Source organism: Ictidomys tridecemlineatus, chromosome 12 (assembly GCF_052094955.1).
Source record: "Ictidomys tridecemlineatus isolate mIctTri1 chromosome 12, mIctTri1.hap1, whole genome shotgun sequence".
Taxonomy (NCBI): domain Eukaryota; kingdom Metazoa; phylum Chordata; class Mammalia; order Rodentia; family Sciuridae; genus Ictidomys; species Ictidomys tridecemlineatus.
The window spans coordinates 82,761,606-82,774,997 of record NC_135488.1 but is presented as its reverse complement, the minus strand read 5'-3'; the positions used below and the strand labels follow the sequence as shown (position 1 = coordinate 82,774,997).

General features: G+C 41.3%; 1 protein-coding gene across 3 annotated transcripts in view; it reads left to right on the top strand.

The window, feature by feature from the left end:
- The first annotated feature begins 9,114 nt into the window (after positions 1-9,114).
- Ston1 (stonin 1) overlaps positions 9,115-13,392 on the top strand; it is a 56,112-nt gene continuing 51,834 nt past the window's right edge. Inside the window, exon 1 of one of the 3 annotated variants that reach the window (XM_078029239.1) lies at positions 9,115-9,133. The gene's annotated coding sequence lies outside the window, so the exon portion shown is untranslated. Of the gene's footprint in view, positions 9,134-9,179; positions 9,507-13,392 lie in introns of those variants that run through there. The other 2 variants (XM_021725823.3, XM_021725825.3) reach the window with 2 other exon arrangements.

The window sequence follows — 13,392 nt, the reverse complement described above, 5'->3', positions numbered from 1 at the left end:
AAATGGTTATTGTTGGTTGTCTTCCCATCTTTCTCAAGACCCATTTGCTCCTTTAATTTGGGGTAGTCAGGTTTCATTGCCTACATTATAATGAAGCCACTATAATGAAGCCACTATAACGAGCCTTGCCAGTGTCCACCTGATTGCCAAGTCCAGTGGCTTCTCTTCATCTCTGCTGTTGCCTGAGTTTTCTATAATGTGAAAGATTATAACCCAATTTGTCTTTGAAGATCTTTCTTCTTCTGGATTTTCCAGTGCTTCTTTCTCTTACATTCTTGTTCTCTTTTCCTGTGCAAATTCCTTCTCAGTTTCTTCTATGGTTCTTCTTTAAGTGTTCTTCAAGATCCTGTTTCAGCTTCTCAGTCATTGAGTCTACTGAGAGATGTCAGATCTCATCTTTCCAGCTTTGACCTCTTCTGAGCTATTCCCCGAGCTCACGCTGTCATATGAATTCTCTACCAGGTATCCCGTGGGCAGCTCACAATTCCAGGGTTCAGTCAATGGTAAATTCACTCACCCAATTCCCCTCCCATTTTTTTCTAGTTTTCTTGCATCTCACCAGATGTGTTTCTTACCTAATACTCATTTAGTCAACAGACATTTATTGAGTGCCTTTTATACACTAAAAACTATCCCAAGTGCTGAAACTCAAATAATAGACAAAAATACCTTTCATCATTGAACTTAGTGTGGGGGAGAAGACAAAAGTAAATAAAATATACAATGTGTTAAAAGCTTCTAAGTACTGAAGAGGAAAACATAAAGCCAGGGATAAGGACTTGATGGGATATTGGCTTTTAAGATAGAGAGACCAGGAAAGGTGTGACAAATGAGTAAAGATCTGAAGAAAATGAATCATGAGTCATGTAGCCTCGCGGCTAGTCACAGGAAGACTAGTACGCGCTAAGGTCCTGTGTGGAGAAAGCCCGGAATCCAAGAAAGCAAGGGGCCCACTGTAGCTGGAGTAGAGGGAGCAAGGATGAGAATACTAGGAGAAGATGAGACAGCAGACAAGGTAACTGACCTGTGGGTTGTAGATGTTGGTCTTAAAAATTTATGAGTACGAATAGGAAGCCCTTGGAAAGTTAGGGACAAAGCAAAGACATTACTAGTTTTAATAGAATTCTAGTAACAATTCTTTGTTGCTCAGTTGAGAATAGATTAGGGGGGAACAGGGTGGAAACACAGACCTGTTAGATGGTTACTGCAGTAACAGGAGGCCATCTAGAGATGATGGTAGCTTGGACCATGGTGCTGATGGGGGAAGTTATGTGAAATCTGTGTCTGGATTTATTTTGAAGATATAATTGATAGGATTTACCTAACAGATTTATCCAAAATTGCAACTTCTTATACTTTTATTACTTGTCTCTGCTTTGTTTTCCTTAATAGTTATCACAATCTGGCATATGATCTATTTGCTTTATGTGTTGTCTGTTTCTGCCTCTAGAAGACACAGCTCCGTGAAGGCAGGTGTTTTTGTTTGGTTTGTTCATTGCTGTATTCTGTTCCTAGAACACTACCTGGCAATTAGTGAATGTTTATTGAATGAATTTTGATTGGTTGGAGGGTGGGGTGTGAGAGAAGGAGAGGAGTCAAAGATGAATCCAAGGGTTTTGGCCTGAATAAACATCATTGAGGAGGATTGAGGGAAAAGCAGCTAGCTTCTCCAAGTTGAAATTTAATCTGGAGACCTGGGAATCACCCTTGATTCCTCCTCATCTTGCACATCTCATTGGTTATCTTGTTTTACTGAATACTTCTGTCTTTGCAGTGTTTCTGACTTCTAACCTCTCTTTACTCAATACCTGAAATTGAGCCCTGGCTACCTGTCTGGACTCATCTTCCAGTCCTCCCACCCCTTCTACCAGATAATTTTTCTAAAACATGTCTCTGCAGAGCCCACTTTCCTGAAGGACAGCCTTCAGAATGGCTCCTTATTGTCTCTGGGAAGTCTGTTAGCAGTGTAAATATCGCCATTCTTAGCTCACTTTCTCCTCTCTTTCATGCATGAAGCACACTCTCCTCTTTGTGAAAACTCTCTGGCCTCTGAGTCAGGAGGAATTTTGGAGCAGTAGGCCTGCTTTTTTCTTAGAGATGATGTAAATCTTGGGATTATTTCCTTTGTTGCTTTGGAGTTGGATCTATGGCAAAATGGTGCCTTTTTTTTTTTTTAATCTTTATTTTGTTTATTTTTATGTGGTGCTGAGGATTGAACCCAGTGCCTCACACGTGTGAGGTAAGTACTCTGCCACTGAGCCACAACCCTGGCCTCCAAAATGGTGCCTTTTTGACTTATCTGCTAAGATCTTTGCTTTTTTGACAAAGTCGGTTCCCAAGGCACAGTGTAATTCTTGTGTACTAATCTTACCCTAAGTCATAGGTAGGCCTTGACACTGTGGTTCCCTTTAAACTGCCCAACAACCATTATCTCATACATATTCTCACTATCCCCATTTTATAGATAGAAGAATAAGGTTTAGAGGGCCAACTTGTCTACAGTCACACAACTAGTACATATTGGAGCCAGGGTTCAACTCCAGCTTAGTTGGCTTCCTAAGCCTGGATTATTCACTACTGTAGTATGAACCTTTTAAATTGGGACTTTCAAGTTCTTCAGATACTACATATTTGGAGAATAAAATATCAAATTTCTCAGTAACTCATGTACCTCATTCAACTTTACCTTTCCACAGCTTTACTAAACAGCCCTTATACCTTTTTCCAATTTGTTTTTAGTTAGCTTCTTAGGCTAATTTAAAGGTATTGGTACAATGTTTGTGTTTTATATTATTTTTTCTTTCCTGACACTGCATTTTTATTTACACAAACCCTGCCAACCATTTATTCCTGAACTAAATTTGTTATCACAATTTTATTATAGGAATTTTCTAACATACAAATTTGGAGACACTAATATAAGCCTTATGTCCCTATTACTCATTATGAACACTGTTAATCTTGTTTTGCTTTTTTTTTTTTTAATGCTTTTTTTCCCTATGGAGTATTTTAAAGCAAACTCCAGACATTGGGTCATTTGATCTGTAAATGCTTTTGTTCTGCATGCCTTTGAAAGAGTGATAGGCACTGACTTCTAAACCTTACACAGGTAATTAGTTCATTCAATAAGTGTGTGTAGAGTGCCTGCAGCCTGCTCAGTGCTGAGCAGACTGTGAGGAACAAAACAGACATGATGGCTGCCTTTGAGAGCTTACAGCCCAGCAGTGAGGCCAAGAAGTGATCACAGAAGTACACAATGACAAATGTCATCAGTTGTCCATCCTGTCCTGGGATTGTCTCAGGTCAGTCACCAAGAGATAATACATAGAGGCTTTTCCCCTCCAAATGTCTGTATTATTTGAGTCAGACTGTTATAAAATATTTATTATTAAGAAACAAAACAAGGCAAAACAGATGACAACAACAACAAAAAAGTTCCTTTTTTATCTTCCCCCCATTTTATACACTCCAGATATGCACTCCAGCTTTCCATGACTCTGACAAAATACCTGAGAAAAACAAAGGAGGAAAGATTTTCAAAGCTCATGGTTTCAGAAATTTCAGTTCATGGTCAACTAGCTCCATTGCTTTTAGGCATTTGGTAGGGCAGATGAATCATGGCAGAAGGGCATGGGGGAGAAAAGCTTCTTAGAGAACAAGGAAAGGGCTGGGGACAACATATATCCTTCCAAGCCATGCCTCCAGTTACCTGCTTCTTCCAGCTAGGCCCCACCTTCTAAAAGTTTCCACCACCTCCCCTAATGCCATCAAATTATGAATCTTTTATTGGATCCATCCACCTATGAGGTTGGAGTCCTCAAGATCCAATCACTTTCCAACAGCCCCACTTGTAAACTTTGCTGCTCCCAGGACCAAACCATCAATGCAGAGCCTTTGGGGGACATTCCACATCCAAACCACAACACCTGAGAAAACCACTGCTGCTCACTGTCTTGGTATCTCTATTTCCAAAAAGCATGTTACTTTTGCTTTCCTCTTAGGCATCTCTAATTGACTCTGCAGGTGTAAGATGAAGATTTGTCTGCTTTATCCACTTCCTGTCCCCAGCCTTCACATTCACATAAATACTTTCTCTTTAAATTGGTATATCAACATTTGTCTAGGTTGATATTTGGTATATGCTTCATTGTGACTACTCAAATGCTAGTGGTAGCTGAGTAATATAACAGCCTATGATACTTTTCCTTTTCTGTACAACTCTAAAATTATTAACTATGTTTTTTATGATTCTCATCACTAATTTATTCCTAAGTTTTCTCCCAGATATGATAACTCTGCTCTCAATGTGGTCAAATCAATTGAGTGTTCAGCCAACTTCATCTTCAAGAACTCTCAAGCCTGGTGCCATGGTGTGTGCCTGTAGTCCAGCTACTCAGGAGGTGGAGGCAGGAGATTAGTTTAAAATGAGCCCAGGAGTTCAAAACCAGCCTGGGCAACATAGTGACACCCCATCTCAAAAAAACAAAAACTTTCTCCCAGCACCCGAAACCTGCTCCAGGCTGTATTAGTTGATCTCTGGTAGCAGCACTGCTGTTGTCCCAGGACCTCCCTTCTTCAACATCCTGGGTATTGAGTGTCTTTTTCACCTTTAAAACAACCCTCACTCAGCTCCAGGAGCCCTTCCAGTAACTGCCCTTCCCCCCTACTTACCTTTGCAGTCCACCTATCAAACTTACCTTTGTAGCTTACCTCTCCTGTCCAGGCCTCATGTGGCATGGAAAGTGAAAAAATGAGAGGAAATTCTCAGTCTAGGCACAGAGTAGGGACTTGAAGTCCATGCAGAGTGAAAGCCAAGACCAAAAGAGGACTAATTAATCATGCCTTGCTTATTGGAGAAGATGGGATTTTTAGAACATATTAAAATGACATTTCCTACTTTTTCTTGATTATATGTTACCTAGTTATTGTTGGAAATTTGGAAAATTAGAAGTATCAAGTACACAACTCTCATTTAGTTAGTTAGTTCATGGCTGTATAAAATATGTATTTAGTCAAATTAGGATTATGTGAGAAGAAATACCAAATGAGAAGAGGGAAAAGCATTTTAACTGTCTGCACAACTCCAGGGGGCACTGGTCCACATGGTGATCTACACTATTCCTAGAAAGCATGGAAAAGAGCCTTCAAGCACAGCTTTAAGAAACCAATAAATAGCACTGTATCGCATTTTTCAAACTCCCTCTCCATTAACTTGTTACATGCACTACTACTCAGTTTTCAAAGTTGATAAAATTGGATTCTTCATTGCTTTTGGTAAGAAACTATCAGTTAAGCTAACAGATACTTTTTAACAACATGACCACTTTCAAGTTCATTATCCATTAAACAAATAAACCCCAAACTCAGCCATTTGGTAAGAAACTATCAGTTAAGCTAACAGATACTTTTTAACAACATGACCACTTTCAAGTTCATTATCCATTAAACAAACAAACCCCAAACTCAGCCATTCCGCTTGCAAACAAAAGTGTGGGAAAAAAAGCAAAAACTTAAAATGATGAAGCAATTAGCCAAGTCACCAAATGAGTTGGAACAAAATGAATGAATTAAAGCCTTCATAGTAAAAATCCTCAGACAGAAAATATGTGCAATTTATAGTTTTGTTTTATGCAGCATTAACCCTAGAAATTACTCCCATGTCTTAAGACTTCAAACTGCTTAACTTTAACATGTGAAGATAGCAACATAGTTGGTTGATGATGGCTAAGAAAACATCTGTGGGAGCCACACTGACAAGGAATAGTTTGTTCTATGTTTGAAGAGGAAGTTTCTGTTCTCGGCTAAGAGCCATGTCCTCAGATACCATGGTGATAAATGGAAAGCTTGTCAGTAAGTGGTTGCCTCTTTGCCTTAAATTTTTAAGCAGTTTAGTAATTAGATCTAAATTAGGAAATTAACTGGCAATCAAAGTATTCAAGCAGGAAAACCCATTATAGCTCTTCCAAGTCTTTGAAAGAAAGGGTTAGAGAGTGTTAGAATAACTTTTCCTAAGGAGAGGATTAGAAAAATTCAGTCATAGATGGAAACATGCTGGGGACTTTTGTTTGCAGCAATAGAGGCCTCAAAAAAGTACCTCTCCTCTTAGAACCTTGAGTCCTCCCCCCCCCCCCCCCCCCCCGCCTTTAATATCCCTGAACTCAACCACACTTTTCTCTTTAAACACAAGGGAGGAGTGGAATAGCCCCATGGTGACATCTTCTGGGCCCAAAAATAGAAACAGTAAAGTTCAGTTAACAAAGAACAAAATGTCATTCAATTACATCCTGCACAGATACTGAAGGATATTCTCCCAGCTTTCCTGTGTTTCTTTAGGATACTCCTCAGTTGTGTTAAACTGTCAACCAGTCTCATTTAGTTACTTTATGTATGTCCTCTCTCTAAACAGCTTCAGATGCTGTGAGGCAGGTATCTTTTACTTGCTTCCATTGGTGCCTAGCAGAATGTCATGTTTACAGGAAGTGTTCAGTAAATGCTAACTGGATACATTGTAAGGATTGGATCAAGGATTGGATCAACAACTGTAGCCAAGGTCAGTGTAGCTCAAGCCATACCTAAGGGTGTCCCATCTGCAGGATAAAGGACAGGCAATCTCAAGAAGTTCAGAATGGTGACTACTGGCCTAAACAGCATTGATTTCAATCGACACTCTCATTGAAGACATGGGCATTTATCTCTGGAAATTTCCATCCAATGGGTATTAGAATTTCCTCATAGAAAAAGTCATTTAGCAGTAGCTAGTTCTTCAAACATCAGGTCTGAATGCATCATGCATCTAAAATGGCAGGGTGTTTTTTTTTTTTCCTCCTGTTTCATTTGAACTGTTATTGAAGCTATCCACTAACAACTTTTTGAATGTGGTTTTCCAAAGAGCCCTTACTTTATCTTGAATGAGTGTTATCATTTAAATAGAGGCTTACTATTGAAAAGGTTTTATAGAGGAATGTTCTCATCAATCATTTGGGATTAAGCCAGTTTTTCCTCCTGAAGTTATATTAATTGATCCTGACAGCTCTGGCTGACTTGAGTTTTGAGGAATTCCAAGTTAATCTACTAGGCCCTATCTATAGACACATAGAGACCTGTTGTTAAACTGTAGAAATCCTAAATGTTTCCATAAAAAGGCTGTGGGGTAAGGGAAACATGTTAGCAAAAAGGAAAATGACACAGTCTGAGAGTCTACTTATTGTAAAGCAAGGAAAGAACTGGAGTAAAATGAGGTCACAGCTGGGGATGAATGACTGTGATGGCTTAGCTATTAAGGCCAGGCTAAGCTGTTTACCACCAGATTTTGATACAAAAGGACATTGCCAGAAAGAATCCTCTGGAAATATGTGTTGGAGTACAAGAAATAAATCTGCATTCGTGAAAGTGGCAATGCTGAATCACAAAGAAGGGGAAGGCCTATCCTTTGCAAAGATAAAATGGTTTTCAACCAACTGTGCTTATGCTGTAGAAAATTATGGGCCTGTTTGCTTTGCAGAGGTGTCAACGTTTCCAAAAGAGATTTCTTTCCTCAGGCTGGCTACGTACTAATCAAGACTATCCTGCTTATTTCAAAGATGACAATTCAAAAGATGTGTTCAGAACTCTATTGAAGTACAGTGATAATTACTATTTTTCCAGTGAGTTTTCTGTATGAATCCTCTTTCCAGTTAGCTGCAGCGTTTTCTGAGATGGGCTGGCCTCCCTGGGAGGCCCTATGGTAAAGGGTGGGCTAGACACAGGATAAGAGGTCCAATTTTGGCGGGAGGTCAAGTCACACAAACATCAAAGAGTTGTCACTTCTCTTTTTCTTCTCTTCCTCCAACTCCCACATCCCCAGCTCTTCTTTCTCTCTCCACTTCTCTCAGCTCCTTCCCAGGCGTCTGACTGGGACTAGTGCTGTCTGGTTTTAGTGAAGATCTCTGAAGAGATCCCAGTCAGTTGACTTCCTATTCTACAGGCTCTCACTTGCCCTTCCTCAACTCTTGAGCATCACTGGGAAGGTAGCTGGAGGAAATGGGGAGGTGAGGAGGGCATGAGGCCTTTTTCCTGTTTGCTTGAGTGTCTTAAGTATAAATAATTAGACATCTTATCTGAGAATAAAGGTATCCTAAATAGGTCCCAGCAGTGTGACTTCAGGCTTCCTTGGCCTCTCTGAATGTCAGTTTCCTCCCTCATAGCCCTGAACAGGGGTTCTCAACACTGGTTGGTTTTTGAACAGGGTACTTAAATCTTTTCCATTTCATGGACATTGGAAGGTGAAAAAAAAAACAAGCCTAGACCTGCAAGATAAAGAATCACACTGCTATAGAAAGTCAGGGAAATGTTCTGTGAGAATCTGCCAGAATCCGCCCCCCACACACACTTCCTTTCCACCATCCAAGTAGCACTTGATTTGAGCTGTTCATCAGCTCCTCCTGACTCCTCTCCTGAGGTGCAATTCCCCTCTTTCCAGGCAGTTCATCTTGCAGACTGTTAAACTATTTCTCAATTGCCATTTTGAATCTATGAAGATTTTACTGGGTACCTACTATATGCCAGGTTCTGGGAAATCAAAAGTGAATAGGATACTATATGGATCAAAATACTGTTTTGCTTAAACATTTTCATGGAGTTCCTGTTTTCTGCTTCAATGCCCAGCTCCACTTTCCCATCCGAACATTCCCCACTTTAAACCTTCCAATCTTGCCAGCCCTCAAAGGACCATGCCCTAGGCTCTGGAATTCTGTTTTCTGGCCCCTCGGAGCCTGTTTAACGCAGCTCAAGTCTCCCTTCCAGGAAAAGGGGCCGGGTGTGTTGGGAAGAGGGGCTCCTCCTTTCATTCTGACTCTCTTCCAAGGAGGCAGCCCACTTGAGGAGGAGGCTGAGACTAGTTCTGAGTCACCTGTAGGCGGGCAACGGAGCAAGGTCTAGAACCAACTCTAAAACCTCTCTTGGGAGGACGACTTCCTTTTCTCCTGGCTTCTGCACTCCAAAGGCGGCACACCGAGGTATAGATAGATACTGATCTCCGGCTGCAGCCACACAGCTTGGCCTGTCACTCAACTGTCTCCGGCCATCCTGCCAAGGGTTGACAGCTCCCAGGAAGGCGGGGTTCTACCTTTACCTTTCGTCGTACCCTGCTAACACGGTGGGTTCCACCTGAAGGGAAAAGAGGCCCTCAGCAGAGACTTTCACCTTTACCCCTCTCCACCACCACCACCACCCACTTTTTCAGGAGTGAGCGCTCTCTCCTCCTTTTGGGGTCTAGAGATTCAGAGACTGAAGACACACGCAGGAAGGCAAATTGGGGAATCGGACACTAGGAAAAACTTCAGGGGATCGATCCAAGGCGGGAAAGAAAAGAAGAGAAAGGGGATCAAGCCGGGGCTGGAGGAGAGGGGCGGGGACGGGAGCCCCTCCCCTCCCTGCCACTCCGCGGGCTCCGGACCCGCCCCTCCCCTCCCCCACCCCTCCCAGTGTGGATGGCGGCGGCTAGAGTCGGAGCCCCAGCTACGCTGCGCGTGAGTGACCAGCCCCGGGGAACAGACGGGGAAGTTTTGGGAGCCCCCTCTCCAGGGTGGGGCCACTCTCAGTTCTCTAGGAAAGTTTGTGGGCGGGATCCCGGGACTCGGGCAACTCCTGGGCTCGCTCGGCGCCCCGACGTGCTGCGTCCCCGTCTTCCTTCAACCTGCACTCGCTGCCCCGTAGGCACCCCGGGCGGGCCAGGGGGTGGGCCGCGACGGGGCTTCCCCTCCTCACCTGTACTCTGGGTCCGACTCTAAAGAAAGCAAACTCCAACAGCACCAAAAAGCATCTAGATTCATTTCCCCGAGCGGGGCCGGGGGCTCTACACGCGCGCGCGCGGGGATCCCGGGTCTCCCAGACAGAGGACAGTGGCCCTGCCCTTCAGTCCTCCTTGGGGGCTGTGGATCTCGTCTGTCCAGGACCCTTCACTTTCTTTCTGGCCCCTGTTCTTTGCACTACTGTCTCCTATCCTTTTCCTGGGAGGCCCGTGGCCCCCAGACTTAGACCCCTGCTGAAGTCTTCAGCCTATCCTGTTCCCCCAAAGCGAGGAGCCAGGCCAAGGGGACACAGCCGCAAGCACTGCCACACTTGTCCAAATGTTTCCTGCAGGAATAACATTCTCTGGAATTTGAGATTTGAACTTTTGAGGGGTAAGGGTAGTTGAAATCTATTCCTCCTTAGGATTTTACTATTTCTGTTGGTTTGGCATCTTCTTTTTCAACCTCTCCACTGACTCTGCTTTCTTCCAATGATAATAACAAACACTTCATATAATTCGTCTTTCTAAGCCTGAAAGAAAAGAAACACGAAGAATGATAAAAAGAAGAGAAGAAGAGATTGCCTGCTAAAAATATGGTGCAGAACCTTGCCTCTTGAAAGCAGACTTTGGTCCACACTCAACTGTTTTGGTAGGAGAAAGAAGCAAGTGTAGCTTGTTTTTAGACTACCCCAAACAAGCTATTAAAGCTGCCTCTAGGCTACAAGTTTTAATTTGCTTGATGGGCAGGGCAGGGCAGGGCAGGCCAGGGCCGGGCTGAGCAGCGTTTGTTAGCATTCCAGCTTGGCCTTGCCCATCTGCAGGTCTCTGCCTTGCTAGCCCGCATCTTTCCACTCCCTTCTCTAAATAGAAGTTGCACAAACAAGGCTATGGAAGAGGCTAAAATGAGCAGGACCACAAAGAAAAAACAAACAAACAAACAAAAAACCTCATTTATTAAATGCCCAGGCTGTGGCTTCAACTACAGTCTGATTGGCTGGAAGACATGTTTAGTTCATTGTGGTTTTTATGCTGGTTCTTATTATGGTTGAATCAGTGTTTCCATGACAAGCTAGGTTCTCTGGGTGCTTAGAGGAAGCTTGCTAGTTCTCGCATGGGTCTGGGAAAATGGAGTTTAGAATCTGGGATATTCTTTTTAGGGATTGATTTGGATTATATTGCAAACCTCTGTTCACTCACTCAGAATCAGAGTAGGGGAAGCAGCGGGAGGCTGGTTTACTTCCAAATGACCTGGAAGAAAAAGCTTTGCTCACTGTGTGAACAGGAATGCAGGGAGTGATGTTGAAATTTTATTGTTTGTAAGGAGAACACACTTGTCAAGAACTTTAGCCATTCCCCTTTCTGTACAAACAATAAATGTGATTGTAACAAATGTAGATCAGATTGTGAACAACATTGACCTGTGAAAACAGGTCAAGGCATTGAACCATTTAGAAGTAAAAATTTTAAAAAATTTTTTCATTGAAAGTAAAATAACATTTAAAACAGAATATAATTTACTTATCTCCACTGATCAATTTGACAGTTCTCCATTCTGTGAAACTGTAAGGTTTTACTTGTGATTTCTAAGCTTTATTGATAAGGAAGCATTGTGACTCCATTCAAAAAAATGCCCTTCAGGTTTAAACTTGTTTGGCCCTGTTGCTTAGAAAAACAATGTACTCAGATAAGAATCTTCAGTCTCTTCCTCTTCCTGACATTTTTTTTTTTAATTTCCCTCTGAGAATTTCTAATCCTGTATTTAATACCTGATACTATATGGAGAAAAACTGTCTTTCTGCCTTGTTCAGCTTTTGCTCCTCTCATGGAATCTTGTTAAACTGGGTGGTTTGGCATTACAGAGGTGGCTTAGCAACCTCACGATAGACTGCTGTGGATGCTGGGATGTGATGAAGGCTACAAAGGGTCCCTGACCTAAGGAGTAAGTGGTTTGGATGGTTAGCTAATAGAAGGCAAGCAGCCCCTATCTGGCCGGGTCAGATGAGTTGCACATACTTCAAGTATGGTACCTGCAGAGAGGAAGGAGGGTAGGGGTCCTTAAGAAATAAAACAACCCAAAGGAATACCATATGACTTTTAAACATCATGTTGTACAAAAATACTGAACTGTATAAGACATGCTTAGAATATGGGAGTGAATTTATAGAGCTAGCTATGGATTAGAAAGCACTATAATATCTCTTTTTGAAAATATATAAAAAAATTGGAATTATATGCATTACTATGTATGGATGGTGGGATTACAGGTACTTTTGATTTTTGTGTGTGTGTGCTTGGCTATGTTTCTCAATTTTTTTATGACAATACTAGTTAATATTTATTGAGCATTAAGCACTGACACCATAGTATGTCATTTTAAAACTCTTTAGGGTAAGTACTGCTATTATTTTATTATAGAGATTCAGAAACTAGGATCAGAGGGGTAAATTGCCCAAAACTGCATAGCTACTAATTCTGGAATTGAATCTTGAATTCAGATCAGTGGTAAAAGTCTGTGTATCTCAATTTCTACTGTCTACTTTCTCCCTGAAATATTATATCACATATTATTATATGTGATATAATAATAATAATAATTATTATTATTATTTTAACTATAAGGAAAAAGTAGATAGAAAAGGGAAGGAAAAATATTTCATGCTTTAATAAGAACTAATATTTTGATTATTTGCAAAATGTTCCTGCTTTCCACCTCTCTCACCTCCCACTGTTATTTTTCTTTCGTTCTTTGAAAATTGCTCCAGACTTAGTCAAAGGCAGCTCACCTTTCCTTGGGAACCAGTTCTGCATGTGAGAAGTATTCAGAATTCTATGGAGACTTTCCAGCTAGACAGGAGTTCTAGGCACCCTATGGGATTCTGGAATAGTTCCAGTACAAGGCAAGATTTAAAGTAGATTAGGCAAATTCTGCCTTCAGAGCTCTGCCAATATGGGCCTTTGTTGTTCTTCGAGGTGTTGGCTAGTGTGAGGGGGAGAAAGACCTGTTTCTGCCATGTTTGTGTTTCTTCATGGCACTTATGTGGCTGCTACTTTTGACACCCTACTCCTTCCTTCTGGGTTCATTTTTCTTCATGCCAATGTAAATTTAGAAGCTTTTTTTTTTTTAATAAAAAAATTTGGTATTTGGCATGTTGTAAAATATTCATATTCCTGAACGTGTTTTTATTTATTTATTTTGCTCTTATAAATGAGAGTTTGTCTCTGTGTAGTGTTCTAGACAAAATTATTTTCCCTGAGTCCTTGGAAGATATTTCACCATTGTCTTCTTGAATATATTGCTACTAGTCTGATCACAGATTATTGTCATTTCATTGTAATGTAACCTGTCTTCTCCCTAGATTTTAGGGTTTTCTCAAAAATGTTCTATACATATGTAGGTGTGGATTTCTGAAAATGTAATCCTACCCCGAGCTCCATGAGCATTTGTGATTTTCTAGCTGACTAACCTTGAGCAAATTACTTAACTTTTCTCAGTCTTACCAGCTATAAAATACAAATAATAATGGTAAACACTCCAAGAGTAATTAAGGAGATAATGCATGAAAAATGTTAGAATAGTCCCTATCATGTAAGGAAGCACAAAATAATTGCTTATGATTACATTC